Source organism: Lolium rigidum, chromosome 1 (genome assembly GCF_022539505.1).
Source record: "Lolium rigidum isolate FL_2022 chromosome 1, APGP_CSIRO_Lrig_0.1, whole genome shotgun sequence".
In the NCBI taxonomy this organism is placed as follows: domain Eukaryota; kingdom Viridiplantae; phylum Streptophyta; class Magnoliopsida; order Poales; family Poaceae; genus Lolium; species Lolium rigidum.
Genome location: NC_061508.1, coordinates 273,205,905 through 273,219,136, shown reverse-complemented (window position 1 = coordinate 273,219,136; position 13,232 = coordinate 273,205,905). Strand labels below are relative to the sequence as shown.

Below are 13,232 nucleotides of genomic sequence, written 5' to 3'. Positions count from 1 at the left end.
GTTGCGGGTTCCTTTTTCTTTGGGAAGAAATAGGGAAAGAGCCGCGACAGCCCTGCTTTAGCCTGATCAATGCCCTCGCGTGCCTCTGTCCCATGAAACTCGAGGAATGAAACGGCGTCAAGAAGAGGATCATTGTCGGGATCCTCAAGTTCAAACTCTTGAGCTGTTCTATCTGTCAAGGAAGAAACTTATTGAGCAACAAATGAATGCAGAGAAGAAAATACAAAGGATATGAAGTGGTTCAGATACTTACTGACAAAGCGGCGATTTTGCGTCATTATACGCTTAAGGATCGCTTCCTCGCGAGCAGATTGTGCAGCTATATGCTCGCTCAGCGAAGTCTCGGCAGTGTGAAGTCTCTTCCTAAGATCTTCGACACCAGCAGCATCAGTCTTGGCCTTGTCAGCCTCTGCTCTAGCTTGAACAGCATCTAATTCGGCCTTCTTACGAGCCTCTTCACTTTGCTCTAATTTTTGAGCAAGTGTATTGGCACGCTCGTTGACAGCCGCCAGTTTTTCTGCCAAGAAAGATTAAATTTCGTTAAAATATCGACAACAAAGGAGTAACAGAGTAATGGTAAAAAAGAAAGCAGCAGGGCATCACCTTCAGTTTTGTTGGCATATTCACGATACCCAATGAATTGAGCACCGATGCGAATAAGCTCTTTGATCATGGGCTGTTAAGAAAAGAAAGGGACAAAGAAAGAAAATTTCGGTATGAGGAAAATATAATGGCATACAGAAGCAAACAGAGAAAGTACAGACAGTGACAAGAGTATTGAGAACTTACATCATCCAAGAGAGGGTTAGAAGAGCTACCCAATTGGAGACTCGGTTCCGGAATTGCTTCAGTCCTTGCCCTTTTTGGCGAAGGGACAAGGGGGCTTGAAGGAGGAGTAGACGCGCCGACGTTTTGTTGAGGAGGCGAGGATTCTTCTCCTTCAACTGGCGGTTCCGAAACAACTAGAGTATGTGACGTACTCGTTCGAGCAGCCACATCCAAAGTTGGTGTTTCTTCATCATCATCACTGTGGAAAAAGGGTGGCAGCATAAAAAGCAAGACAGACAAAATTCTTCGAGCATAAAAATAAAAAGAGAGACAGGGAACTCACGAACTGATGAGACTCTCGAGATATGGATCATAAGCTGCTTTTCGCGGTGATGGAGCAGCTTCTTCGGGTTTGGAGGTCCCGGAATCTTCGACATCACTCCTTTTCCTTTTGTTCTTTGGAGAAACAGCAGGAGGAGGAGATTGTGCTGATACAGTACCTTCAGAGGCAGCATCCTTTTCAACGGATCCCGCAGATTTTCGAGAATCTGCGGGTTCATTCACAAAAGAGGGGGCCTCCTGGTTGTCATCGGCAACAACGACCCTTTCCTCGACATCTCCACCTTCAGGAAGGGGAGGAAGCGAGACAAGATTTGGATGATTCTATATAAAAATGAGGGAAGATGTCAACAAAGGATTTATAAAAAGATAGCAAGACAGCAATAAAGGAATCGACAAAGCTTACCTTGGGAAGCGCATTGTTAGCACTGAACGGTTTTACGCGGCAAGAAGAAGGGACAGAATCCTTTTTGCTGAGGGAGGAAATTTTTCGGACAAGCTTTTCCAAGTCCTTAACTTCCAAATCCGCTGACAGTCGATCTACGTCTTCGTCGCCAGTGTACTTCCAGAGAGGAAATTTGCGAGCTCGAAGAGGCTGCACTCTACTCTTAAGAAAATACACCGTAATCCGGATACCCGACAATTCTTTGCCACGAGTATTTTGCAACTCATGGATGCGAGTCATCAAGGCCTCCGTCGAAGCTCTTTCTTCTTCGGTGGCCTCTCGCATCCCGAGAACGGCGACGAAGAATTTTCTCGGCACCATCAAATGGAGGGATGTTGTCTTCGCGCGCATCCATGGTTCTCTTCCTGAATATACAACCACTTCTTACGCCACCCTTGAACGGAGTCAGGGAGTTTGACGTCGAAGTAGTCAACTGTGGGGCGGACAGAAATAACAACGCCGCCTACATTATAGGCGACATTGGGAGAGCCATTGCGGCGAAAAAATAAAATGCGCTTCCATAGCGCCCAATTGGGCGAGACGCCAAGGAAGGCTTCACAGAGAGTGATGAAAATAGAAATGTGGAGGATCGAGTTCGGCGTGAGGTGGTGAAGTTGAAGACCGTAGACAAAAAGTAATCCACGGAGGAAAGGATGAATGGGGGCGGACAAACCACGGATGAGATGGTCGACAAAACTTACCCGGTACCCCATTGGAGGGGCTGGGTAACTTTCTTCGCTAGGGAAGCAAAGTGCTTTGGGCTTCTTGCTGATCCCTAGTTTCTTCAAGAGGTTGAGATCCTGAGTGGAAATCTTTGATCTTTCCCCACTCCACCGTCCCAAGATCCGCGGCGGCCATGGAAGATTCCGGCGTTCTGTGTCTGGTCAAACGACGCGGTGGCATCAACAATGGCGCAGGAGTACAGCTCGAAGGAAGTAGAGCTCAGGGAACTATGGGGCGCAAGAGGAGATTTTTGCAGAGGAGAGCAAGAGAGCGGCGCGAGCGAAAGTGCTCGAGGAAGAAGAAGGGGATCTTATATAGAGGTGCGTCGAAGCGGTGTACCGTTGGATGGAAAAAGTGTGCGGCAGATGATGTCCACGTAGAACAGGGGTAAAAAAGTAATTTCACCCTGGAGAAGTTACGGTGTGTCCACCAGAAAAAGCGGAGGACGTGTGTCCCCCACTTGTACGACGTGTCAAGATAGTGGATCAATTGGGCCCGCATGGCAGTGGGACAAGATTTAAAGCAAATTTTTGACTAGCAATCGTGGCTATCGTCAGCATTAACGTCACCTTGACAGAAGAAAAATTCGGCTTGACAAGCTGCATCAAAAGGCGACATAAAAAAAGTATTGGAGAGCTTTTGATCAAATACAAGTTTTTGAACAAATGCTCGGGGGCTACTTTGGAAATGTGAAGAGTTCAATAAAGACAAGATGGAAATGGTGTGAGCCTATGATCAAATACAGGTATTTGTTCATAGCCTCGGGGGCTACTCCCATCGGGAGCGCTGTTCGCGCACCCGAGAAATTATAAAACTTCGAAAAAGAAAGAAAATATAGCGGCATAACAACGTGGAGCCTACAACCAAGCACAAGTCCTTGGCTGTAGCCTCGGGGGCTACTCCCATCGGGAACGCTGTTCGCGTGCCCGATGAAATTATAAAAAAGAAAGAGAGTATATTTCGAGTTACAAATAACTCTGCATATACTCCCATCGGGAGAGCAATATAAGTCATCCGTGACTCGATAAAATGTGCCATTCCATCAGCCGAATAAGCACTCGACAATATATTCTCAGAACGCCGAAGTTGCGATCAATTTCTGAATGCCGCAAAACTTTGCGAAGGTAAGACCCCAGATCAATTCTGTGAGGCGTGGCGCCGTCTCTGACGTCGGTTTGCTACTTTTATCCGTATCAACAGATACGAAGAAAAATCCTAACGGACGCGTTAGGTACTCGATAAATATGACTGGGACTCGACAGAATGGTAAGACATTAAGCGGCACCTGTCGAAGTTTACACCAGTATCCCGAAATCATGTCCAGGGACGTGATTTTGAAGTAGGTTTTTGCGGATTGCCACTAGAGCAGTTAACTAGTACCTGATCCGTCAGATGAACTAGCCCCAACTACCATTATCCCTGTACAATATAAAAATTTATACAAAGAAATATAGAAAGGTTTAAGATGTCGACTAAAAATAAACAGTGGAGATTTTCCATGACTCTACGATTCAAGCAAAATCTCGGGGGCTACTGACATAGGCATCCCTAATGGGCCTGCCGAAGATAGTACCCGGGGTTTTCTGAAGGCCCACTACTCGAAGAATAAGAAGATTCGGAAGTCCAAGATATTATTAAGGAAAGTTAGAGTTGTAATAAAAAGTCTTATTTGTAATCTTGCGGGATGAGTTTGAAACCTTCCCGGACTTTGTAACTTGTACAGCACGAATCCCTCGGCTCCACCTCCTATATAAGGGGGAGTCGAGGGACGCAGAGATGATCGAATCATTGTCTACAAACCCTAGTTTTCATAATCGTCGAGTACTTTTCGGCTGAAACCTTCGAGATCTACTTGCCCTCTACTTCCAACTAAACCCTAGCCTACAATCCATAGGCATTGACAAGTTAATACCTTGTCAGTGACACTTGGTTAAAACATGTGCATTGCAAAGATCCGGTAGTCCAAGCTAATTAGGACAAGGTGCGGGCACTATTAGTATACTATGCATGAGGCTTGCAACTTGTAAGATATAATTTTCATAACTCATATGCTTTATTACTACCGTTGACAAAATTGTTTCATGTTTTCAAAATAAAAGCTCTAGCACAAATATAGCAATCGATGCTTTCCTCTTTGAAGGACCCTTCTTTTACTTTATGTTGAGTCAGTTCACCTATCTCTCTCCACCTCAAGAAGCAAACACTTGTGTGAACTGTGCATTGATTCCTACATACTTGCATATTGCACTTGTTATATTACTCTATGTTGACAATTATCCATGAGATATACATGTTACAAGTTGAAAGCAACCGCTGAAACTTAATCTTCCTTTGTGTTGCTTCAATACCTTTACTTTGATTTATTGCTTTATGAGTTAACTCTTATGCAAGACTTATTGATGCTTGTCTTGAAGTACTATTCATGAAAAGTCTTTGCTTTATGATTCACTTGTTTACTCATGTCATTACCATTGTTTAGATCGCTGCATTCATTACATATGTTTACAAATAGTATGATCAAGGTTATGATGGCATGTCACTTCGAAATTATCTTTGTTATCGTTTTACCTGCTCGGGACGAGCAGAACTAAGCTTGGGGATGCTGATACGTCTCCGACGTATCGATAATTTCTTATGTTCCATGCCATATTATTGATGATACCTACATGTTTTATGCACACTTTATGTCATATTCGTGCATTTTCTGGAACTAACCTATTAACAAGATGCCGAAGAGCCAGTTGCTGTTTTCTGCTGTTTTTGGTTTCAGAAATCCTAGTAACGAAATATTCTCGGAATTGGACGAAATCAAGACCCAGGGTCCTATTTTGCCACGAAGCTTCCGGAAGACCGAAGAGGACTCGAAGTGGGGCCACGAGGGGCCGCCACCATAGGGCGGCGCGGCCCAGGCCTTGGCCGCGCCGACCTGTGGTGTGGGGCCCTCGTGTGGCCCCCCACGTTGCCCTTCCGCCTACTTAAAGTCTCCGTCGCGAAACCCCTGAGGCGAAAAAACCACGATACGGAAAACCTTACTGAGACGCCGCCGCCGCCAATCCCATCTCGGGGGATTCGGAGATCTCCTCCGGCACCCTGCCGGAGAGGGGATTCATCTCCCGGAGGACTCTACACCGCCATGGTCGCCTCCAGAGTGATGAGTGAGTAGTTCACCCCTGGACTATGGGTCCATAGCAGTAGCTAGATGGTTGTCTTCTCCTCATTGTGCTTCATTGTTGGATCTTGTGAGCTGCCTAACATGATCAAGATCGTCTATCTGTAATACTCTATGTTGTGTTTGTCGGGATCCGATGGATAGAGAATACCATGTTATGTTAATTATCAAGTTATTACATATGTGTTGTTTATGATCTTGCATGCTCTCCGTTATTAGTAGAGGCTCTGGCCAAGTTTTTGCTCTTAACTCCAAGAGGGAGTATTTATGCTCGATAGTGGGTTCATGCCTGCATTGACACCTGGGACGATGTGAGAAAGTTCTAAGGTTGTGTTGTGCTTGTTGCCACTAGGGATAAAACATTGGCGCTATGTCTAAGGATGTAGTTGTTGATTACATTACGCACCATACTTAATGCAATTGTCCGTTGCTTTGCAACTTAATACTGGAAGGGGTTCGGATGATAACCTGAAGGTGGACTTTTTAGGCATAGATGCAGTTGGATGGCGGTCTATGTACTTTGTCGTAATGCCCAATTAAATCTCACTGTACTTATCATGACATGTATGTGCATTGTTATGCCCTCTCTATTTGTCAATTGCCCGACTGTAATTTGTTCACCCAACATGCTTTTATCTTATGGGAGAGACACCTCTAGTGAACTGTGGACCCCGATCCATTCTTTAATACTGAAATACAAATCTGCTTGCAATACTTGTTTTATTGTTTTCTCTCGCAAACAATCATCTTCCACACAATACGGTTAATCCTTTGTTACAGCAAGCCGGTGAGATTGACAACCTCACTGTTTCGTTGGGGCAAAGTACTTTGGTTGTGTTGTGCAGGTTCCACGTTGGCGCCGGAATCTCCGGTGTTGCGCCGCACTACATCCCGCCGCCATCAACCTTCAACGTGCTTCTTGGCTCCTCCTGGTTCGATAAACCTTGGTTTCTTTCTGAGGGAAAACTTGCTGCTGTGCGCATCATACCTTCCTCTTGGGGTTCCCAACGAACGTGTGAGTTACACGCCATCAAGTAGCATGGAACCTGGCCACCTGGGAGGCGAGCTGATCAGATATGCTTTGTCACCATCATACACCTAGCAGGTATGCCGGGTGTGCCGTGGCATACCCTAGGCCCAACCATGCTACCATGTACTATGTGAATCATATGTACATACCCACCACAGCCCCGACACCGTCGGTCTATGACATCAGTCGTCTTCCACATGATCCAGGTGAAAGGTATCCCATTTAGAGTTATCATGTTAATGATCAAGATGCAATTCGCAGAGCATATATTCTTCAAGGTGCATTCAAACCATATGCACATGTTGATGTGGGCATTACCTTTCGGGTACCCGACATTAATATATCTCCTCTAGCACAACTGGGGGCCCACGACATTTACCGCAGCCCAAGATGGACCAATACGTCGGTTGCAGCAGTGGAAAGATGGAAGGAGACGGATTCTTGACAAACAAGGCAAGGAATTGTCGATTAAAGAAAAGATAGATTAGATCTTATTGTAATCTAGTCGAATCCATGCAGGACTCTCGAGACCTGGCCTCCTATATAAAGACCAGGAGAGGGCCTGACGGATCCCTACCTTGACAATCGCATACACCCACACGTACATCAAACCCTAGAAACCTTGCCTCCCGGCGAGGTCATCACCACGCAGTCTATCGGCTGCCTCATTGTAATCGATTTCACCCGTAATCAAGATCAGACAAGCAGGATTAATAGTTTTACCTCATCGAGGGCCCTGTGTAAATCTCTCTCTTTGCTTGTTTGGTATCCGATGTCTCATCCTAACCTGCAGGATTCCGTCAACCCTAAGCCCCTAACGGTGGGCATTGCCGAGGACCCCCTCGTTACATGTTTTTCCAAAAAGGAAGATTAGGAATAGAGATCGTTCATTCAATTTTGTATGGCTTAATAATTATGACTGGTTTGAATATAGTATCATGAAGGATATCCTTTTTTTTGCTTTGTATGCTACTTGTTCAAGAAGGGTAGTGGGCCAGATACATTTATTGTTGACAGATGGAGAAACTGGAATATTGGAGATAAAACACTCTTGAAACATTTGGGCTCTAATGCACAACCACAGCTCAAGAGACATACAATGGTTTCATAAATCCCAAGGTATCAATTAATTAGCACAAAATAAGGCCAACATATTCACTTAGATGTATCAAGTTTCTTTTGCACCAAGGGCTGGCATTCCGAGGACATGATGAAAGTGAAGAGTCTGGCAATAGAGGGGAACTTTCTTGAACTTTTGAAGTTTCTTGCAGAATATAGTGAAGAAGTGCATAAGTATGTTTTGAAGAATGCTCCAGGTAATTGCATCGTAATTAGATTAAAGATACAAAAGGAGATTATTCAATGTTGTGCAATAGAAACTAGAAAGAAAATAATTGAAGAACTTTGAAAGTGGATGAAGATAATATAATCGAGACTTTCATGTCCTTAAGGAAGCGTAGGCCAGATAAGTAGTAATGTAATTTTCTTTTTATGAATATTTCAGATTATTAGTGTGTTTGAACTATTTGTGTGGTGGTTTATGCGACTTTCTAATTAATCTTTGAATTAAATATTATTTATTTATCCTATACCATTTTACAATGAAAATTGTATAATTGATAATTGAATTGAAAATTCATTTTCTAAAAAAGTCCATTATTTTTTGGCGTGGCATACCCATTAGCAAAATCCTAGGTTCGCCATTGTCACGCAGGGCTTCAGAGAGAGAGAGAGAGAGAGAGAGAGAGAGAGAGAGAGATTACATGTTCAGCGTCATGGCGGGCATCTCAACCACTGCAGATAGATTCACCCCACTCCATCAGAGTAAGAATCGGATACATATTTTTTTGACCTTTTCCTCGGTGAGGGGAGTTTTTTTTTTGAAATGGAGGCAATGCTCCAGCCTCTGCATCAATCGATGCATGCGGCTTTGAAGGGAGTTTGTAACATATCATTATTTATACTAGAGGCATTTTCTGAATCTAGGAAGAAATCACCAACAAAGGTGTATCCCTCCCTATTCTCTTTCTATAACAGGTCCTTGTAGTAATCAGAAGTAACGTTTCACATTTCTTTAATGTCAGTAACAAGACCATCTACACCATCTAGAGAGTGGATAAAAGTTTTAATTCTCCTTTGATTAGCCACTGCATGGAAATATGCAATGTTTTGTGTCACCCTCCAAGATATCTTTATCTCTGGAGCGTTTCCTAGTTTTTGTCTCCTCTTTGAGCTAGATAGATTTTATTTCTACACTAATATTCTTCATTCTAGATTGCTCAACATCTGAAAGCTCAGAGGTTCTAGCCTTAATGTCCAAGGCATCATTTTTTTTTTGAAATGGGGGAAAAATCGCCCCAGCTTCTGCATCCAAGGGATGCACACGGCTTTTTTATTAGATTATTCACAACACCTTACAAGAGCAATACAAAAGATCAAACTCGAAGCCACCTCACTAAACCTACAGAGGGATGAAGGGGGTAACAATTCACCAACTCACATCAACCAAAAACCAAATGCCTTCCCAGGCCGCCCAATAGCAGATGAGAACCACATCCAGTGAAGCAGACTCCCAACATACGCCAACGCCTAAGCCATAGAAGTTGCTACCGCCGTCTTCCTCGACTCCATCTTCAAGAGAGATCATCGCATTGACCATGCCAGGCCTGCTATCGATGCTGCACGGCGCCAGACGACTCCACCATCCTGCGCGAGTCCATCACAATGTATCCGTCCCGAGACACCACTGCACCATGCCACAGCGACTCGACGACGCCGACACAGCGAAAGCACACCGCTCCACCTCAGCACCACCGCCATCCGTTGTCTGCTCCAAAAACGATGCCCCCAACAGGAAGAACGGCGTTGCGGCCGCCATCGTCCGATCCGGGAGACCCGGGTCTAGGATTTCCACCGGAGTAGCCCAGGCGAAGAAACGCAGGCTGCAGAGACAATGTCTTCAACAAGGTAACGACGATGCACACCGCCATCATCCGCCATGACCGAAGTTCGGCCGGCTTTCACCGGCAGCTGAGCCTCGCCATCGGGGGCTAGGTGACGGATCCCGAGATCCGCCACGGCTAGCCACACAACTAGCCGATCTCCTCCGGCGAGAGAGAAGACCACCACCGCGGTGCCACGGTCAGTGGCACCAGACGCCCGCCACCTGCCACCAGGTCGACGGCGTCTCCGCCATCCAGGGCCGCCGCCCTTGGTGCCGTGGTCCCAAACCTTGAGAAGGAGCAGTGCGAGATCCGTCTCCATCACCGTTGGCCCGGCGATGCCGAGGCTAGGACGGAAGGACAGGATCGCGCCGCCAGGGTCCGGGTCCGCTCCGCCGCCCCCATCACCACCCGCCCGAAGGCCGCGGTGAGGAAGAGGAGAGCCGAGCCCCCAGATCATGGCCACACCGCCGCCACCATCACCGGCCGCCCGACGAGGGGCCGCGCCGTCAACACCCTCCACGGGCTGGGGCCATCCCCCCGTGCGGAGGCTAGCCTCCATCCGCCGCACGGAGGGATCACGCGAGGAGACCCGCCGCCCCCATCACCGGCCGCGCCCGGCTTCGCCGGCGACAGCCTCCGGGGACGACGAGGAGGGCGGGAGGGGGAGGGGAGGATGGCGGCGGTGGCTAGGGTTTGCCACCCCAGGTCGCCCAGGAGGGGGACGACCCGAGGCTTTAGTTAAGTTGTCATTTCCGCTCCATCCAAGGCATCATATTCATCCATTAGACTACTTTTATTTTTCCTAAGCTCAGGTTCTATGTTAAAGCTCCACCCCTTGTGGATTTTCTAAAACGCCTAAGTTTTTCCTGCCAGATATCTAGCATTCCAGGATTTTTTCAACTAAAGGTCTAAAATCTTTCCTCAAAAGACACCAATTTTCGAATTTGTAACTATAAGATTTTTGTGCCAGATCCACACTAGAATCCCGCAAGAATGGGGTGTGGTCTGTACCCAGTCTAGCGAGAAGTTTAGAAGAGCTCAAAGGAAAAGGTTTGTCTACATCAGTAGTACACAAGATTCTATCAATAGTAAAAATTACTAAATTATATTTATTATTATACAAAGTAAATTGTCTGCTAGACATTTTAATTTCTAAGAGACTCTAAATCTCTATCCATGTGTTAAACTTGTCACACCATTTGTGGTCATACATTACCATTATTCTTCTAATGCTGATATCCACCTATGAGAGTGGGCATACTATCATCAACGAATAAACTATGTAATTTAGAGATGAAGTTATCTTTGCCATACTCGTAGGGAGAACCGTATACGGTGATAAGCCTAAAAGTGTTTTCGGTGGATTTAAGAGTTAAAACACAGAAAACGGAGAATTCCAAACTAATCAATATCAAATAAATATAAATCCTCCCCTACAAGAATGCCCCCCGCAGTGTCTTTAGCAGGTGAATGATGTCCTTTGAAGTTTTTATTATTGCTAATGGACTTTAGATAGGAACCTGAGAAGTCCTCATTTTTAGTTTCTTGGAAACCAACGATAGTAGCATGAGTTTTTGCTATAGTATCCAAGATAAAGCTTTTTCTACCAGGGGCATTAATCCCTCTTACATTCACAAAGAGGCAATTCAGGGAGACTTCTTTTCCTGGGTGCTTGCCCCGCTCATATCCAGAGACTTTTGTCAAGAGGACACTGTGGTCCTCAAAAGCAGAGGGAATGCCTTTGAGTCCAACAGGGGTTGAAGGGATATGGGGAGATAACATCTAAATTATCAGGAAGATTAACAACTATCTAAATTATCAGGAAGATTAACAACTAAGTCCAGCTTCTCAGTAGGAGAATTAGGGTGTGAACTGCTGGGGCCAGAAAAAGAAGTTATTGGGGATGCTTGAGAGTTGAGACCAACAGAAAAATAGGAGAAGGGATGTCGCGATGCCTCAACCGTTAGTTTTCACTGATCAACTTTATACAATGTGAGAACTCGTCGAAGATTGGACAATCTTTGCTGTATTTTGGTTCACAAATATCCCGAAAGGTGTGTATCTGTCTAGCCAAACGATTCCAAGAAGTGACATATTGGGTTTGTGGATATCAATTTTAAAAAAAGTTTCGTGGTGTAGTTGGTTATCACGTCAGGCATACCACCTGAAGATCTCCGGTTCAATTCCGGGCGAAACCATACTTTTTATTCATCCTGTATTTTGTACCTACAGGACGCGGAGAGTTATTAAAAAAATAAAAAAATAAGAAAAAATAACTCGCCCATGCAGGTCTCGCGAACCTGTGACATCGTGTTATTAGGCCACTCGCGACTCTAATATCTAAAACTATTTTTTTTTTACTAACTCTTTGTTTATTCGGCTTAATTTTGTTTCCAAACTGAAGAACAGGCTGGTTTTGTATTAACAGGACCGTACGTGGCAGCTAGAAGGAATGATGCGATCGACCAGAGCTGCCCCAGAGCCAAAAATAAAAGAGGGGGTTGCATGCGGATCATTCGGCATGTTGAATAAAAGAGGGAAAGGAACTCTGCAATGGAGGTGAATGTGAATATCGTTCGCCCTTTCATGGCGAGAACTCTGCAGGCGTTCTACAAGCATGATAGCCCGCAGGCAGATAATACAGGGAGCAGATCAACACGAGTCACAGACCACGGTCCAACAGTAAGCCCTCTCATTGGACATGATTACCACAAATCTGTTAACATCATCTGAGCATGTATTATCAGTGATGGTGAACGCAGCGAGATGGTCCTGAAGCATAACTATACGCCCCTACCTCTGTGTGTTGGGCATCTGAAGATGCTTAAATCTTCCTTGCTGTCACTGTCAGAACTTCATACGGGAAGATTACTCATGATGCCTTCATACGGGAAGAATACTCATGATGCTAGTACAGACATCCACTGTTTGTATGCCCAATGATCAGCGTGTGCAGTACGCCAGCAAGGAGAGGATCAAAAAATAGCATGTGGAATAAGGAACGAAAAAAGGAAAAAATGGGGCGAGAGGCTCAGGATCACCCGCTTTAGCTATGAGACCTACACGCTAGCCAACTGCGCCACCACCTAATTGTGATAAAAATGAAACATGTACTTATTTATTATTTATTGTAGATTATTGTTTGCCTTCTAGTCTATTTGGTTCCTCTATATTCTCCCCTCTAGATGACGTAAAGAGAAATTTTGGTTAGCTAAACGGTAAAATAGTCAAAATATATAAAAAGAAGATTATCATGATATGCCACAATGTCAAACAAAGTTTTATCGGCTTGGCATGCATTTAGATGGAGAGATGATAGACATATTGAAATTTACTTGTTGGTTGGGTAATATGATGAAACCGTGTTGTGTGTGTGGTTGGGCGAATGGGAATGAATGGACCATGACTAATAATTAACTAATTATACTACCTCTCAACTTCATGGGCAAACAGGCATCAACAATAAGCAAAAGTCACGGTTCCGTAAAATGACTTCTTAAGAATAAATATGTTAATATTTACCGAACATTTGCTAATGATCAGAATTAGGAAAGTGTTGGCCTTGTGCAGCAAAAATGGGACTCATCGTATCCAACATATTAGTGAAGTATTCTTTAGCACATGGACAAACCAGACCATACCGTCCCTGCAACTATATAAGGTTGTGACAAAACAGAGGAATGCATTAAGAGATGATCGCCCACTAACTATCGTATTTTGCCAAGCAGAGCTGAGGCATTTAAGGTCTTGATATTCTTCTTTGTCTGGGTTGTATAAGAAAAAAATATACAAAGACAAGATCACTCTATTGAG

General features: G+C 44.8%; 1 non-coding gene across 1 annotated transcript; it reads left to right on the top strand.

Annotated features, from left to right (window-relative positions):
- The first annotated feature begins 11,543 nt into the window (after window positions 1-11,543).
- TRNAV-UAC lies at window positions 11,544-11,617 on the top strand. Its single transcript has one exon. It is a non-coding gene; the product is annotated as a tRNA-Val (tRNA).
- Window positions 11,618-13,232: the final 1,615 nt, after the last annotated feature.